The sequence below is a fragment of the Pholcus phalangioides genome, unplaced genomic scaffold (assembly GCF_987345545.1).
Source record: "Pholcus phalangioides strain wild (caught in Gottingen) unplaced genomic scaffold, Ppha-v1.0 ptg000004l_1, whole genome shotgun sequence".
Taxonomy (NCBI): Eukaryota; Metazoa; Arthropoda; class Arachnida; order Araneae; family Pholcidae; genus Pholcus; species Pholcus phalangioides.
The window spans coordinates 19,708,013-19,726,669 of NW_028301597.1; the positions used below are offsets into that span (position 1 = coordinate 19,708,013).

The window sequence follows — 18,657 nt, forward strand, 5'->3', positions numbered from 1 at the left end:
ACGCCGAACTGACGTGAGCGAAATGGAAAGGGGCATTAAGAGAACCCCGTAGGGAAGCTAAGAAAAGGCTACCCAGTTTATTTGTGGCCCCGTTGGGTGAGAAATTTATAAATGTAAGGAGGGGTGCGCGCGTGAATTCTTTTCTTAGATAACAATATGTAGATAGATGGATCGGCGTTGAATCGAAAGAATTTTTGAAATGAATTCTTTGCTTTTATATTTTTCCTGAAGATAGGTTTTAAAGTTGTGTGTTTTCGATCTAGTGATGGGCAAACTACGACCCGCCGCAGATTTTAAATTCTAGTGCTGTATAAAAATTTGCGATTTCAGTGTTTCAGCCCTTTATATCCGACATTGTAAAAAGTCGAATAAGAAGAAAATTATAATAAATTAAAATAAATGTATACGAATGTAATGATAATGATAAATAGTTATTATGCAAATTATTTGATAGGTCACTTTAGTTCTATATAAAGACAAAAAAAAAAATGTTTTTGAAACAATTAGTTCAAGACAAATTATCTAATCTCCCCCCCCCCCCGGTCATCTGATATGGAGATTGATGCCAATCAATACAGGTCTTTTATAGGTAGATGAATACTATACATTAATAATACTATAATACGATAATACCATACAAGTGAACCTTGCTACAACGACACTCTATACCAGTGGTTCTCAACCGTGGGCTAAATGGCCCCCTTGTGGTACTGGGATACTTCAAGGGGGCCACGGAAGAAAATGGAAAAAGGGGCCATGACAGGTGGTTTGGAGAACTGAGAAGAAAAATTAAGGTGTGAAGAAATAAAGATTTTACATTAGTGACTAACACTTACAGTGAGAGAGAGAATCCAACAAAACCACCCATAAAACCAGGGCCTTCTTCAGGGCATGGACCCACCCAGGCCTCACCGCATACATTTTGCAACAAGCTCCCTAGGATGGGGTTTTTTTCAAGTCCCAGGCTAAATTTTTTAGACCCCCTTCTCTATATGAAATTTATTGTATGAAAAACAAAAACAAAAAAAAAGATGAAAACCATATTAGGCCCCGGGCTGTGGCTCTGTGAGTCCCACTCTTGTAAGGGGCCATGTCCAGGGGCCTCATGCCCATAAGTGACCCCACTTTATGATATTTTGTACAGTACAATTAATTTTGAAAATAAGTAGGAAATATGTAGGCTGTTTATTTCCAGCTAAAGTATGGGACTACCATAGCATCACTTTGCCTAAGGTGGAGTCCCCATGATGTTGAGACGGTCCTGCTAGAACTCGGACTAGCAGGGAGATCAATAAATTCTAGGCCAGTGGTCTGGAGGCCGATTTTCTTTGCAAAATTTTCGTTCAATATAAATTCACTGAAAAAAATCATTTCAATACGTATAAAGTGTCTTGCTTCTAGGTGAGAGTTGAAAACTCTGGGTAAGACATGGGAGCCACGAGAAAAAAATATGGTTCAAAGGGGGCCACGGGCAAAGAAAGGTTAAAAAACACTGCTCTATACAACCATACATCTCTCTACAACGGTGTTTTTTTTTCGAGTTTTGTTTGAAAATGCCTATACTCTAATGTTAAACTGCTGCCTCTCGATATAACGATAATCCCTCTGCAACGATATATTATTTTGCCTGAAGAGTATCGTTATATCGAGATTTCACTGTAGTTCGAAAAAACTTGAATTTTTATTTAAGTATACATTAGTGTATTTTAGCGTGGGCCACCAACAATAAAAAAGACGAATATTGTCAATACCATTGAAACCAAAAACAACGTGTCTGTCTGTCTGTCCATATTTCATCTATTTGTGTAAAAATTAGTGAAATGGCGTCACTGAATTTAGTAGAACCAAATATAGTAATTCACTACAAGATGATGAGAATAGCTACTCACGTATAAATTCCTACTGCAAACACGCTTTCGACACGTGTTATGCAAACAGATGGGAAAGAAAATGAATTGGAAAAATTCAATATTCATTTAGGGAGGTTATTTGCTTTATGTGTGAAAATTTCAAACCAAAAAAATATGTATGCAGTCAGCTACTGTATACTGTATGTGGTTCTTTCTATACACAAACGGGGATATGATTTTTCTTGAATCGATTTTAAAATGGACGGAAATAGAAAAAAATTATCTACTAGCTGGTGTATCGTCTTATTCGGTAGGTCTATCCATTTTCATAAGTCGGAAATATTTCATTATCTCCACAGCAAAGTTACAGACCCTCTGATCAGATCGGATTAGAAACTTCTTTAGTAGTAGACATGTTATAGAAAAGTAGAATATATTATTATGGGGTGTCACGACCACAAAAGTCGATTTTTCAAACACGAGTTTGAAAAATATTTTATTTGATTGGAGATCAAAGGCAAAAAAAAGAAATCGTGTCGATTGATGAATTTGTTCTTTTAAAACAAAAGAAATAAATAATGAATTATAATGTAAACTTATATGAGAAAAAACACTTTGAACGTGATTTTCTCAGATTGCTGTCTTTGAGCTCATCTGTAAGATCAAAAAATAAGAACTACAGCTTCCAAAATTTAAGATCCTTTAAATTTAAAAAAAACCCATGAATTTCAAAAATCTGTGAATGCAACATTTTTTTAAAAATACTTCCCATTGATTAATTTCTAAATTCGAGGTTCATTTCACTAACTCATCACGAATAAACATCCTGAAAAATTTCAGAATTTTTGGTACTGCAGTTCTTTCTAGTTAATCTTACGGATGAGTTCAAAAACTGCAACCTGAGAAAATCATGTTCAAAGTGTTTTTCCTTGTAGACGTTTACATTATAATTCATTATTTATTTCTTTTATTTTAAAAGAACAAATTAATCAATAGACACGATTTTTTTTTGCATTTGATATCCAATCAAATGAAATATTTTTACAAAGTCATGTTTGAAAAATCGACTTCAATAACCGTGCCACTCCTTAAAAGGATCTTGCAAGGAAAAAAAAAAACCCAACATTTTACTAGTAGTTTTCGGAAAAATAAAGTAAACATATGCGTACACAGTATTTTCTCGAGGAGGGTTCAATTTTTTTTCTTCTTCTGTGCAGGAGTTTACGTTTTTGCTGCAAAATAACACCATAATCTCGACTCGGGGGGATTAGAAACCCCCCTCTCCTCGCCTACGCTCGTGAAAGTAAATATCTAAATGGGTTGCTATCCTTTGCATCTTGTGTAATATACTTTTCAAAAATTTTACTTAACTTATTAGGGTAGAATTACGTATGCTAAGTTGTCTAATACGAATTTGTTCAAAGCTCCACATAAATAAGTGTCTTTGCTCCTCCATCAAAAATTTTATAATAGGAACCAAATCATAAATTTAGAATGAAAAAGAGTGAATGAGTCTCGCAATGTGAGAGTTTCGATAAAAGACTCCTTGCATAAAAAGAAAACAACCTTTTTTTTGCTTAATTTTATATTTGTAAGTTTAGTTCTTTATATATTTTTTAATTAATCGATCGGGTGAATGATTCTGTTACTGTCAAAGCCCTAAGTTGGCCACTTCGTAAACTGGCCGACCAAATGGTCTAGCGAATGTCCGAAATTAGGACTTTCACCGACTCCAATATGTCGATCCTATACGTGGATCACGAAGATATCGATATTCCGATTCCTTTGATCGTTAGGGTTGCTATAGTTAAACCATAATAATTAAGTTTAGAAATGGCTAATTATAAATGACCATAATTATCACAAAAAAGTTACGCCAACGCAGTGACCACCTCTGAATTATAGGGATCGATATAAGTGTATATAGGGGTCGGTGAAAGCCCCAATTTCGGGCATTGACCGGGTCAATTGGGCTAGCCAGTTCGCGAAGTGGCCACCTTCGGTCTTTTCGCAGTAATAATTCCATTCGATTCCGACGGAGATAACCGCATAAATATTCCGAAAATATGAAAAGATCAAAACGGAGAAACTATCGGAATTGTCATTTCAGAAAAATATCACATAAAGTACAGTATCCCTCACGTCAGTAAGAAATCTAAGTCAAAAAAGAGGGGGTAGGGGAGAAAGAATCCACAAACTTGTTGGTTTGTTTGGGATCTCTTTCCGCCAAACCAATCCAACCAACGAACGAACCAACCAGAAGTGAGAGTGTGAGTCTTGTTCAGTATCTTTTCCCGCGGTTGTTATATCATTTTTACGCGCTCCACTCGACACGAAATGTTCCAATTAAATTTTACGGTTATTCCCTCCTCTCCTTTCCTCTTGTACTGGCTTCTCTCTTTTCCAATAGCTCTATAAACGGAACAACTGCTTCCAGCAGTGGTTTACAAGTGTTTTTATCCTGAGCCGGATTTATAGCGTGTAAATACGCTTAGCTCCGGGAGGTCGACGTTTGTGGCTGTTTTATCAGCACTAAAACTAATTCGAGGCTCTCGGTTTCTCCTTTTTTTTCGCAATGGCTGATGATACAAACGACATCATCTAAATAAAATGTAGTACTACGAGCTACATAAACATGTTTTCACACAGCTAAAACACCCCTCCTTCTCCTCTTCACTCTTCCTTTCCATTCATAAAGGAAAAAAAGCACGTGGAAGAAAGACTTTTTCTTGATAAAAATCATTTTCCTATTGTTAGCCTAGGCCTTGTGCAATACAGTATTTTCCCATACCGTAGCTTACTTGAAAAAAAACTGACATCATATGTCAAGATATAATTTCCGTTATTCATCGTTCCTTTTTGTTTAATAATATCATTTTTTTAATCATCAACATACTGACTAATTAATAGGCTTATTAATAATAAGCCCAGGGATTTTTTAAAATTAAATCGGGAAACTCGAGTGATTTTGTAATTGGTTGCGGGCCTATTTAGTGATTTGGTAAGCGTTCGAGAAGCGTAGAATTTAATGGTTAGAAAGCTTCGAATTAAATATCATAATCAAAATTTTAAGGAATGATTAGAATCATCATTCTCTGTAGAATAAATCATCTTACATTTCGACTCCTAGAGATCCCCAGTTGAAATACACTTATTTTTCATCTCGATTGATATTAATATTTGTGTTTGATGTCCCGGGTGAAATTAGACGGCTGTATGGGTTACATTCGACTCATTTATCATGCATAAGCTTCAAGGGAGGCCACAATGCGTTAGCTGGTTTGAACGGTCCAGCATCTTTGAATACAGTAATTTTATTTTAACTCCAATCTACATGCAGAGTGCATGAAGATGTGCTTTGAGAATTTTTGTCGATTTGCTATACATTTTCATAAACATTATAGGGTAAAATTTTTTTTTTTTTTTTTGGTTTAAATATATATACTTCTATTATTTGACTTGAAAGATTAAGTAGAAAATCACATAAAGATTTTAATATAGGATCATACTCATTCTTGCTGTCTTTAAATCTCAAACGTTGATGAAAATTAACTTTGTCATTTCGATAACATTGCCTTGTAATATCGGGATTTTCCAGTAATGATAAGACGTTTTTTTAATATTTGTAGCCAATATATGGAGCGTTTTTCATTAGATTACAAATTAGATTAATTTAGAAAAAAATTATCATAGTTGATTTGAGCGAAATAAATCGTAACAGTTAATTTGAGTGAAAGAAATTTATCAATGACCCCGTTAAAAATGGCACTGATAGAAAGCGGAAAAAAATATTTTTTTCTTAAATTCTCTGATATATGCTAGTCGATCATGTATTTGCGAGACGAAGAAAGAAGACAAAAAAAATAGTACTCACTGTAGATCCTGAAATAATCCAATTGATTCGTGTTGAGAAAGGAGAAACCGCGAATTTCTAAATCCAAACTTTGCCCGAAACACCTTCTAGTAGTTTTTCTCTTATGAAAATAAAAACACCCGGACCTATGAGAGAGCGATAGAGTGAGAGCAAACACGTAATTGATGATAGTTATAAACGATAGGCATGCGTAACCATCGATCAGAAAAGAAAATTAATGATACGCAATAAATATTATTTAACTGTGCACAGTAACAAGTTAGTTAACGGCAATTCGAGCGTTATAATCAGATGCGCTTGCGCGTAACAAGCTCCAGTCTTTTTTTTTTCTTCACTTTTTGTGAAGCGATTATAATCATTATTAATTTATTTCACGTGTCGTAGTCATTGCGATGAATCGGCAATTTCGATCATTAGCTGTCATCCTGCAAAGATTAATTACGACAGTGTATCCACCCCCTCTCTCCCTCAAGTGTTTTCTGGAACCACTTGTATGAGACTATTAAAGAATTTCACGTTAGGAAATAAAATCTGTTGAAGGGGATGTTATTGAATTGTCACTTTTAAGGACATTCCATCTTTACTAAATCTGTATTTGCGAAAATGAATTAAATAATTAATCAAAAATGCAAGAATTAATGAAAGATTTCAAGATTTGTTCACTGATTTCAAAATAAAGTGATAACAATATTTTATTTGACTGAACAGTACCGTAAATTTTACATAGATGAATAATAAACAATGATTATATACACTTAATTCAAGATTTTGTACGTAATACAATCCACATTTGAATTGTGAGCACATTCTGCGTGCATGTTTTTGTGTAGGAAGTTTTACATGCTCCCGAGAGAGAGAATCGCACTTTTCTCTTAATTTTTCTTAATAATTAAAATAACCAAGGAACACTACTGTAATGCGTTGTCTGTACATGATGCAATGTAGGGCTTAAAAATCGCTAAAAACTAACCTCTAGGTGCAGATAAATTGATTGGAAACCATAAAAAAAAAAAGAAAAAAAGGTGTAAAATACAATACAGTTTTTTTCAACTTTGCCAGGACATAGTACACCACCTTTCCATGTCAATAGATATGCTGATATAAATTCGAAAAGAAAAAAAAATGTTTTGTCCTCACTCTAACTTAGTAATCACATATAGAAAATTTTAGGCACCAATCTCATTTTTTTAGTCGCCATGTCGACCCGGCTCGCAGGATTTGTCAAGCCCTGATGTACTACTACGCACACGACTTATATTACGTAAATTAAAGGTTGCGTCATCTCCGCCATTCTAGTTGCATAATGGTAGTTTACTCAAAATGTTTCAACGCTATAAACTAAACTAATGATTTGCTTCGTATTTTATTTTTAAAAAAAATGAAAGTATTTATAAAAATATAGTTATTCAATTTTTTTTTCATTGAATTTTTCTGAGTTATATCCAGGTTAATATTATAGGCCTGTAATAAATGAAATGGGAACAAAAACTGTGCTCATACACTGAAACTAGTGGTAATTCGAATATATTACATCTACTACATTCATAAATTTGTATAGGCTTCTGTATATTATACTATACGTTAATTATAAAGAGGTATTTTAATGAAAAAATTACTATGCCAGCACCGTCGTATCACATAAATACCTTCACCACAGAAAACACGATTTCAGAAAATTTCATCATACTTCCCAGACGCAAGGGGGGGGGGGGTATTATTATGGCGTTCAAGAGAAAAATCTGGAATTTTTCTTTCTTTTCCCACTTAATTTTCCCGTGATTGAAAAACTTATTGTGGAAGTGATCATAACATTACACCAATAGACCCGTAGTTGACGTCAAGTTTTTCTGATTTTTAATTTTTTTTTCATACCTATTGTTTTGAGAATACCCGTCGATAATTTAGTGTGCCTTTATTTTTTCCTCGTTGCAAAAATTGAAGCTTTTGAGACGGGAGACGGTATAAATTACGGATTTAATTCAACACAAACTTGTGATAACATAATATGAAGTCTACCAGGTCTATTTGTCATCTTGATTGGATTTTAGCATTCAAAATGTCTTCATTAAGCAACATTCCTTAGTTTTCAGACACCTCCTTTTTTGGCGGAAGCGTCATATTTTATGTTCGACCACTTTACCGTCCCCGCCTTCCCTGGGAGCTTATGCGGATTGTTACAAGTACAAGAACTTTTTTTCTCTCTTGTTTGGTACATAAGTACTATAGGATGAGATCCTTTATTTTTTAACCGTTGCTTTATTTCCCATAAAATCGTTTCGTGCTATTTTGATATTTGAATTTTTACATTAAAAGAGTACACGTATGCGAAGTGTTTAGACGACATCTAGTATGGATAACGCTTGGGAAGTTTCATGTGCTGTACCGCATATGCCGTTCGAGAAGGTACGTCGGTATTTCATTTATTTGTGGCGTGGCGTCTCTGATATCTCTAGCTTCTGCTCAAAGCGTTCACATGTCTGTCCGTCTTTCAAATGAAGTTTTTTTCTTTTTTGTATATTCATTTCATTTGTGTGTTTTTTTAATGCAGAAAAATTAAATTTTCTTTAAACTCTGTTTTTTTTCCTTGTTCAAACTTGAGAAAATTATGTTTATAATTAACTAAAATTCGTTCAACTATGACTGATTATAGAATTAATGTAACGATTCTGGAGTTAGAATTGGTCGTTTTTTTTCTCTCCTGAATTTCATTCTGGTATATTGTATATACTTTCTGAAAAACGCTGATAATTCTTTATTGGTTGCTGAGAACGATTCTGCAATAATTTGCCAGAACAGAACATTTTCAAAGTTTCGGGTAGCTCAGATTTTTAGTCAGGGTAAAATTCTTCAATAATAGATTAAATCAATGCGTACTATTATATTGAACATAACAATAATTTCCTCAGGTGAAACTGGAAAAATTCCAGTTGTAGCCTATTTGGAAACTATATTATGGAATCAAAAAAAACCTACAGAACTTTAAAAATGAATAACCGTTTTCAATAAACAATGAGAAAATATACAGCAATTTATCGATTATTCTATGGTTTTTCCCAATTATTCCATATTATTTATTTGCATACATAAATATCAATACTCTCCCGTTTTTCTCTCAAAACTGACTTATTGACTCATTAAATTTGGTTTTATATTACGCGCAAAATATATCCCTTTATTATTATTATTTTTAATTTTTCTGGCCACCCGTTCTCAAATTTTGATACCCACTCGAACTTACCACCCTGGGAGTCACCCTTGCACAAATACGCATCTATTTGGGATGTATTAATGTACATAAATCAAAGTTAATAATAGATTTTCTCAAAAATCATATTGTAGTGCTATGTAGTGCACTTTTTTTTTTACTTTATCTTACATAAAAGTAATTTAAATTTGAAGTAGAATTGTTAATTCAAATTCACAATATAGGTTTCAAAATGTTTACCCAAAAATCTTCACACAAGGACCCAATAGGGTTCTAAACTTAACTTTACCTTTATCTGTATAACATTTTTCAAGGATCATGAAAACCGATTGCACGGAAACATGATTCTATACACGCAAAAAAAAATTGTATGGGCGTTTTTGTGGAAACACTGATTAGCGTAAATACGTGACCTATCACTGTATTTACGTTTAATGAACCCTAGATGAAATTTTGCGCACTATTTGAAACTACTGTATACTTTTAATGCTAAAATACGTTATCGTATTAACATTAATCCTATCAATACTCGCATAATAATGGATTGTTTGGATATTCTCTCATCAACGACATGTTTTTGAAGAATGTTCTAAGCGGCAATAGTTTTTGATGCTTTTAGCAAACAAACAAAATATTGTTTCACTGTTATTAAGCATGATAGAATTTATTTTTCTGCGCTATCATAAAAGAAATCACGTCAAAACATATGCGTATTGAATAGATCAATTTTACTCAGTGAATATACCGTAATCTTTATTTTACAATGGTTCTGAACTGTAAATATCACGAGTAATTAAGCAATAGTGAAAAACCTTCACAATTAATAGTCTCCATATACATATTTACGTAGAAAAGAAGCATTTTTCTTCACTATACCTCCGATAAAAGCAATGCAGTTTGCATACTTCAAAACAGACCAACAGCGTAAGTTAATATGGCCTTCGCAGGCTAGAATGTTTTCTCCTTACTAGGTTAGTGACAGCCGAAAAATATATTGTAACATAAAAACAGGGTGTAAGAAAAGTGCTAGTTATAGTGTATAGGTTAATAAAAAATCAACCACTTGATTTAAAAAGGTGCGGTATTCACTGAAATACTCATCATGTCCTAGAGTTCTTTTGTTAAAGCCATGATAAGTATAAGTAATTATAGTATAAACCGCACCTTTTTATGTCAATTGGTTGTTATTAATTTTTAAAACGTGTCCAAGACTTAAGTATAAATTATCATGAACATGTAAATTGTGTTTCATAACTTTGTGAAAATGATTTGTTTCTATATCATTTTTTTGTGCGTAGTTAATGAAGTTTAATTGGAAATTCGAGAAAAGTATGATGATTCATCAAACAAAAAGTACACACATTAATGCATTTTTTTTAAATTTTTAAATCAACCGGAACCGTTCTTTAGATAATTTGCTACTTAAAATGAAGGCGAGTCAGAATACATAATATAAACAATAGGCCTGTATACATACTTTTAGTATAGATAATATTAAATCTTTCGAACAATTAGTGAGACTTTTACCGTAAACCATGCTTTGGTTTTTCCTTTGGAGGATAATGAGTTTGAAGTGTTGATCGCTTATTAACACATGTGCTGTTTTCTGTTATTCGTCCTAAACCTAAGTTATAGCCTAGTTTTATCTAAATTGCGTACATTAAAAGTTTAACCTGTTAAAAAAAATAAAAAATTTTAAACAGTTTTATCAGAAATTTAGTTCATTTTTAAATGCAGTGAAGGGGAACGCTAGGACTGTATCACTGGACTTATCCCGTTACCGAGATCTCTTCCAGCCTCGCTTCGTGCAGTGAATTATGGCTGAAATTGATGAATATATTTTTGTATTGTCGTTTCTTCATAGATATTGAGCCACTATTTTGTTGCAAACAGATATTTTGTATTTATATGCGAATATTCTAAACTATTGTTACTAGATGATTGAACTCGAACTTAATAATTGAACTTTCATGATTTGTCATTTGGAATTGGGTAATAAAATTTGAAAATATAATTCTTTTTAGCTAAAGGCTAAAAATTAATATTTTATTATATGGAATGTGTTTCAAACATAATGCACATGAAAATCTAGTATGTCGAGTATACTTGATAATTATTACTTTTAAAACATAACCGAGATTATAGAAGTATTCGGCTACACAAATAATGGTATTAAATTGACGTTTTATAGCAATGAAGAATACACACCTTAACCGTGTTCTCTTCGGTATATTTGTCTGATATATATATATAACCGTCTACTCTTGATTCTTATTTTTTTCTAGCAGTCGAAAATTTTCATACCTGCAACAGAATTCTTTTCATTAGTTTCGAATGAATGAAATAATTGAACTTTCATCATTTGCCATTTGGAATTGAGTAGTAAAGTTTGAAAATCTAATCTCGATCACAAAAGACATGAATTTACATAGAATAAAATGAAACCATGCACTTTTCTCCGTAGTTATTGTGTTTCTAATATTGAATGTAAGAGAGATATTTCAACCGATTCTGAAATTGTATTGGTCTTTGAATAGATGTGTTCTGAAAATAACTAAATTGATTCTATATTTGCCAAACAATGATTGGCATACAGAGCATATTATTAAACAATAATTGACAAATAGAGCTTCTTCATCTTTGTTATAAGTGGAAGAAATTGGAGTCAGCATAATAACAGTTTGTACCCATCGTCGGACGCAATAACTTTAGCATAATCTATAAGAAGTTCCGTTCTGCGCTTAATAGACAGCGCTATAGTACTAGTCACGAATCACTGTTTTTTTTTTCTTCCGATCATACTTGGTATAACATGAATGTAGTTTTTCTCAACAAAATTACAGAATTCCATCAGAATATCAGAATGTTTTCAAGAATTTGGGAGACATCAGTTTAAAAGTTATGGTTGCGTACTTTTAAAATTGCCCCATGAAATTTTTGTGTTTCAATGTATACTAAATAAGTTAACACACAACTTTTATGTTCTTTAACATTTGTTCTCCTCATTTTTCTCCTTTTTTTGTCTCATCTTATAAGTTTTCCCTTTAGTCTTCAATCATAACTTTTATTTTTCCATTGTAAGATCCACCTGCGAACATTGCGTGAAGCTGTTAACCTTTACGTCGTGTGATGCTGTGTTCTTATCCATTATCAATTCTGCACACGCTGAAAGTCGTTTCATGCGTCTGAAGCTACAATTAATAATCCTGGTTGCAGATGTCAAGTTGTCTGTCTTGATCTTAAGATCTGATTATTGTTAGCTTCGAAACTCGTGCGGCCAATCTTCTTTTCTTTTCTTTTTTTGCTTCTTCAACCTTCCTTTCCCACTTGATTCGACAATTTTCTTTCGACTCAACCTCCTCCCACCAAGCCTTCTTCTATCAACTTCGAAATTGTACATTTTTCTTACCAGGTAAAGTTGAATCAGGTGCAGCTTTTGCTGTATGTGTGTGTGTGTGTGTGTCTATGCCGGATTTCCTTTTCGTGTCTTGTTTTTCTCTTCATCTTCTGTTTGAAAACTGCTTACGACCGAATAATTCATTGCACTGTAGAACAGTTCATGTTTTTTGATTGAAAATTGTCTCGTTGAGAAGATCGACGATGAAGCCATTCTGTAAAACACCAATACCAGAGAAATGTCACAAGCTTATGGCACCCATTTTCAGTGAGTTGTTTATATTTTTAAATAATTTACACCCAATAATCGAATTAATAACTTTGCCTGAGAGTAGCAAAGGCCTAAATAACAACGTAAAATAGGCAAATAATAAATTTAAAAATACCATACATATCTACGACCCAGTTCAAAAGGGCAACAACTTAAAACGGTTTTGAGATATCTGCATTTTAAAGATTCTTTTTACTGAATGGGAATCTCAGCTGTGAGAACTAATCTAACAGTAGGGAGCATAGAAGCAGAGTTGGGAGTTGTTGTTGCTCTGCAGTATGTAGAGGCATTTTCCATCGTTGTCACGTCGTGCATATCTAAAAATTTCATTTTTCTGAGTGTTTCTTCTCCTTTTTTAACTGAGCAGTTAATACGTTCCAGTAATCATCTGGGCCGTTTTCAAGGCGAGAACAAAACCTTTCTTTCGGTGTATTTTTAAATTTACCATTTGCCTATTACACGTTAAGCACGTTTAGCAAGTGTAACACATATTCGGTGAATTTCAAATTCATTTTGCTCATAGTTTTTCCCAACTTCAATATAATTTTATCACCGTGTTGATATTTATTTTTGCTTTTATTGGCTGTATCTTTCGTGAATTTATTCCATTCCATGCACCTTATTATACAAATTGATATAACAAAAGCTTAATACATCTGTATTATCCTAACACTATTCGGAAGATTTATACCACGGGTTTGTCATTTTGCCTTCCAAGCCAGAGTCGTAGAATACCAGCACCTTATAAAGTGCATTGAATACAACAAATATATCTTATTCACTGCATCAAATTAAACGAACCTTTAACTCTTGAGGGAGTTCAGGAGGTTATTTTTCGGTTTGCATATATTGTAACTGAATGCGACGGACCCTCTGATCGTCAATTAAATTACGAAGCACCTATAGCTTTGGTCAGAATATATGTATCATAAATATTTAAAAAAGAATACAGTATATTAAAAGGAAGAAAACACATTCTCTAGAAATATTGAACTAAAATATAAACATATATTTTTCCCCCTTAGTTTCTCGATATTCTTCTCTATTTCATTAATATTTCTTGTTATTGAATTTAATGTTGTTTTTATTTACCGTTTCCCACTACGTGTTTTTCGATGTTTGTGGATTTTTAACATGAAAGAAAAAAATCACCATCTTGTAATGTGTACAGTAGGCGCTCTCGATTATTCGATACTTAAATATCCTACACAGAGACGCCCTTATTGCACTCGTAGACGAAATTAAAGGATGGTTGACGAAATTCGTTTGTAGCAGAAAACACTTGATTTTATTTCATTTTCACTTACAGTATACTACTTTACTCATGATGCTAGTGTAGTTATTTGTTGTTGAACTCCGTTATCAGCGAACGTCAAGGGGCTAAAAACTTCATTTGCTGTATCAGAAAGCTCACTATATAACATCTAAAAGGAGATTTCGCTCATTATTAATTGACCGGGTTCTCAATAGTGGGAGTCTCAATCAGGGCCGTAACTAGAGGGAGGCGGAGGAGGGGAGGCAACTGCCACGAGTAGCAAAATTTAGGGCGCGGCAGTTTTATGCGGGAACAAAGAATGACACCATTGCAAAATTATCGAATTTTAAAGTTGTGAGGGTGGCAAATATCCAAGTTACGGCCCTGGTCTCAATACTGTCAATAGTAGGGTTCCGACTGTATTTGATGTATTGCTTACTGTTTAATACTTGTAACCTTAGAATTATTATTGATACGTCCTAGCGGATTTCAATTATCTGAAATACCACATGTCCCGTGAACTTTAGCTAATTGGATGTATAAATGTCATTTCCGTCTGTATTTAAATTGTAGTTTTAATACAAACCTACAATCTTTGATCGACATGTCTGCTACATTCCACATGGAAACAAACAGGACCCGACATTCGTGATAGGCTACTTCGAAACTTTGCTTGTAAAGTGTTCAAAATTGTCGAAAAACTGTCTGCTAATAATGAGTCTCTCAGATTCGAAAATGATTTCCAAAATAGTTACTCTGGTTGCTGTGATTCCTATCAATTTTATATTGAAAGAAAAAAATACAGTATTGTACCTGACCCTATAACCATCATGGTCTATCATTTCTTCCATGCACCAAATAAATAAATAAATACACACACACACACACACTCTATATTTTATTATACTACACTTTGTGTAATAAATATCCAGGAATGGAGCACCCACCCGCTTGTCACATGTCATAATATCATCATATATCTCTGCTCGTCATAAATACGTTTTCCCTTACAAACTTGTAAGGGGAAGGGCGGGATTACACTGTAAAAGTTTAATGAAAGATCTTTTACAAAACTTGAAAAAAAAACCTCAACGAATTAGTCTATTGGCTATATTCGCTCGAATGTAAACAATACCCACATTTGTTGAATTTTTCAAGTTTTATAAAAGAGCTTTTATCAAACTTTTAAAGTGTAATCCCGGTCAAAGTGTTTTTTTTTTTCATTTTTAAATTCTTTTTGAATCGTTGTTAAATCTGTTTTTAATATTTTTTTAATCAAATTCATGTTTTTAGTTTTATCAAATTTTCTTTTATATTTACGTTAGTTAAGTATTACCTATATAATCTATGCATAATCTATCATTACCTTGTGTTTATAAAACTTTGAAAAAAAACATTTAAAAAACCGGGATTAAACTATAAAAGTGTTAGAGAAAAGTTCATTCATAAAACTTGAAAGATGAAACCAATAAGGGTATCGGTTACACTGGAGAATGTACTAGTGCAACCTTATTGATTGTTCTTTTTTTCAAGTTTAGTAAAAGATCTTTCATCAAACTTTTGTAATGTAATCCCGGCCCCCGGCCCACTACTTCATATGAAAATTCTGTGTTATTAAAAATGCATATGCTATGTGTATGAAAAATGCATAGATAATTGAAGTTAGCATATAGTGGTTGAAAAAAAAAAAGAATATATTATTATTCTGAAGATAATGCAGACGTCTGACTGAAATTGACCAATTACTGTAAATAATTTCATTTATAAAACTGGCATTACACTTTAAAAGTTTGATAAAGTTCTTTTATAAAACTTGAAAATGCAACCAATAAGCGTGTCGGTGTACCAATAGGCTTATTAGTTTTTTTTGTTTTTTTTCAAATTTGTAAAAGGTAGTTTGTGAAAGTTTTACACTGTAATCCCGGCCTAATATCGTATACCATATTTCTTTTCGTAAACGATTGTCGGAAAAAAGTAAAAAAACCATCGGGGATAATAATTTGTTTAACCTTGAAACCTTGTTCGACCAATTGGCATACCTCTCCAGGATAAAATTTAACTTAAACAAATTACTGTATTCGTATACTTTTAAACAAATATTTATATTAGAAAATTCTTCTTAAATGCTCTCAACCAATTCTAGATAGACGAAATGCAATTCAAGCAGTTGATATTTGAGTGTTCTTCAATAACGCTCATTTTTTTGGCACTGTTTTTTGATACAAAAATTTGCATGGGCAGTATAAAAATAAGTTTGTTAAGGGAACTCTGGAACATCGTCAAAATCCTGACAAAATTGCGTTTTCAAAAACGCAAGTGCTGCAACGGATAAGCCAAGAAATAAGGTACAAAATAATTATTTATTTTGGAAATTCCGCAAAAACCAAAGTTTGCAAGTGTATCAAAATTCCTCGAACAGTAAAATTTATCTCCGTCGTAAATCTACTTCATTGGAGGTTAAAATCAGATATTCACAAAAATTCCCCCTTGTCACCAAAAATATCACTTAAATTTCCCACGTGCAACGTTTTTCCCTTTTCTTTCGATTTTTCTCACGTTTTTAAAATCATAATAATAATAAACATCATGAAAATGTTTATTTCACGCTGCAGTGTGAAACGTCAACGCTAGAATTAACTCGCTTTAAAGGCTTAGATTGATGGTGGCAACAGAGAGAGCGCGTGAGTGAGAGTGGAAAAGTGGATGTAAAGACGTGGAAGATTGAGTAAAAAAATAACGCAAAAAAAAATGACTTGGCACTAACACTAGAAATCCAATTCCATTGCCCCATCATGATCTCCGTCTTCGTCCCTTCCCCCCCACACACACACCACTGGCATCTCACCATCCGTTTCCTGCCGCCACTGCAATTTCAGTTGCGTGCTTGTGTGTGTGTGCAGTAGTATGTAGTAGTATCTATCCTTAGTGCCGCTATTCCACTGCACCTCCATCCACCGCATGCTCCCAGCAATATCTGAAATGACTTAACAGTGTTCGTGCGCGCACACATTGAGAGAGTGTGTGCGTGTGTGCGAGCGTTTCTAGATAGTGTGTGTGTATGTGGGTGGTTTTCGCGTGGCATCACACACAGTAGTGTTAAGGTTATTCGTTCGCTCCTTGCACGAAATGCGCACCTCCATCATCAAATCACCCAGTTCTTGGTCCGGACCGAGCAACCCGTGCCTCATTCCTGCGAGAAGCACCGAATGGCGAAGTTGCGAGACTTACGACTCCAATCACAAACAACAACAACAACTCAATCACACCGTCTTTGCTGTCGTCTCATCACTATTACTACCACCAACACGATCCCTACAACCAATATTTTCTCAGTGATGATGATCCCGAGAAATCTCGGCGGTGATAACCGGACCATCGAGTAGTGAGTCGTTCGTTTCAGTGTCCCGGTGATGGACATTTGGGGCCACTATCATCAACATCCATATCTGAGAATCAATGCTTATTCGCCGTCGTCTATTTAAGGTGCACTGAATAACATCAGAAATCATCGAAATGGTGACTCGTTTTATGTAAGTAGATTATATAAAATAGTGATAATTTATTAATGTGCACTTCCGTGATTGGAAAATCGAAATTACAAAAATGCGCACTTACTCGAGTCCAAGTACATCTAGATACAGCCTTCTTATTCACAGTTCGAAAATGAATCTTGATACACGTGGCTACACCAACGTGTGGAGAGGAAATCGACCCAAATCGTTTAGTTCTGAACGTCTAACGGAGCTCCCTGACAGAAATTTTCCAAATAATACTTCGTTGAAATTCCTAAAATATTCAGAATAAATTCGGGTAATTGTTAACCTTTTATGGTACCATGTATATATGAATGTACGTGGCAAATACATGGTCAAAAAACCCCATTTTATACCTATTTCTTTTCTAAATTTTTTTTTAATGTAGAAAGTACATCTTTAAGTGTCATTTCAGTACAAAATACAGCTATGTCAATAGAATACTTTTTTTTTTTATCTAAAAACAGTTGATTCCTTGTTAGTATCAGTTTTTTAGAAGCCACTGAAATTTTAGGTGTTCAAAGATTTATAAAGTCGCATCAAATTGAGGGGAATTGAAAATAAAATTCAAGATGAAAAAACTGTTCAACTTTGCTAAAGCAAGATTTTATCTATTTATAAATAACATTAAAATCAAAACAATTAGTATTTTTGCCCTTATAATTAGCCACTTCATTGAAGTAAAAAATGAACTCTTATTAAATTGCTGTGCTGATATGTATTGTTTCAAATAAAAATATTCTAACACAGCACCCATTTACATCCGTATTTTCTAAAAAAAAAATTATTCATTTTTAAGAGGGTGAATCATAGAAGTTTGTAGCTTCAATTGAAAATAACGTTCAAAATAATCACTTACTAACGACTCTAATAAATTATAGTAAGAGGATTATTTCTTGTATACTCTGTACCAAACCTAATTTAATGACAATTTCATGGATACTAAAATATAAAAAAACATGAAATTTTTACGTTCTAAAAATGTTGAAATTATCATCTTTCCAGCTCTTGATAATAATTTAAAAAGTGGGGAACAAAATTTCTTTTTAATTTCCTTTGTTTAACAAAATTTTTCATGTATGATAGCCTGTCTCATTACACTGCGTACACATTGCACAAGAACTGAATGAGTGCAGCAAACCATCATTAACTAAGCTTACTTGACCGTATACGAAATATCTTAAAACATAAATAATGCGTCAAAAAACATACGGATCTGGATCACTATGACAGATAATTCTTACCTTCGCCCTTTTCCTTTCGATAGCATATA

General features: G+C 33.4%; 1 protein-coding gene and 2 long non-coding RNA genes across 7 annotated transcripts in view; 1 reads left to right on the plus strand and 2 right to left on the minus strand.

The window, feature by feature from the left end:
• Positions 1-5,843, minus strand: part of LOC149086724 (uncharacterized) — a 28,095-nt gene extending 22,252 nt beyond the window's left edge. The window contains exon 1 of the long non-coding RNA XR_016192512.1: positions 5,725-5,843. This is a non-coding gene — a long non-coding RNA (uncharacterized LOC149086724). The remainder of the gene's footprint in view (positions 1-5,724) is intronic.
• Positions 1-18,657, plus strand: part of LOC149086722 (homeotic protein antennapedia-like) — a 187,231-nt gene that overhangs the window by 83,425 nt on the left and 85,149 nt on the right. The window contains exon 1 of one of the 5 annotated variants that reach the window (XM_089231080.1): positions 12,447-12,593. The exons of 3 other annotated variants lie outside the window; for them this stretch is intronic. The gene's annotated coding sequence lies outside the window, so the exon portion shown is untranslated. Of the gene's footprint in view, positions 1-12,446; positions 12,594-16,806; positions 17,382-18,657 lie in introns of those variants that run through there. One more of the 5 variants, XM_089231078.1, reaches the window with a different exon arrangement.
• LOC149086725 (uncharacterized) overlaps positions 17,479-18,657 on the minus strand; it is a 33,009-nt gene continuing 31,830 nt past the window's right edge. Inside the window, exon 5 of the long non-coding RNA XR_016192513.1 lies at positions 17,479-17,637. This is a non-coding gene — a long non-coding RNA (uncharacterized LOC149086725). The remainder of the gene's footprint in view (positions 17,638-18,657) is intronic.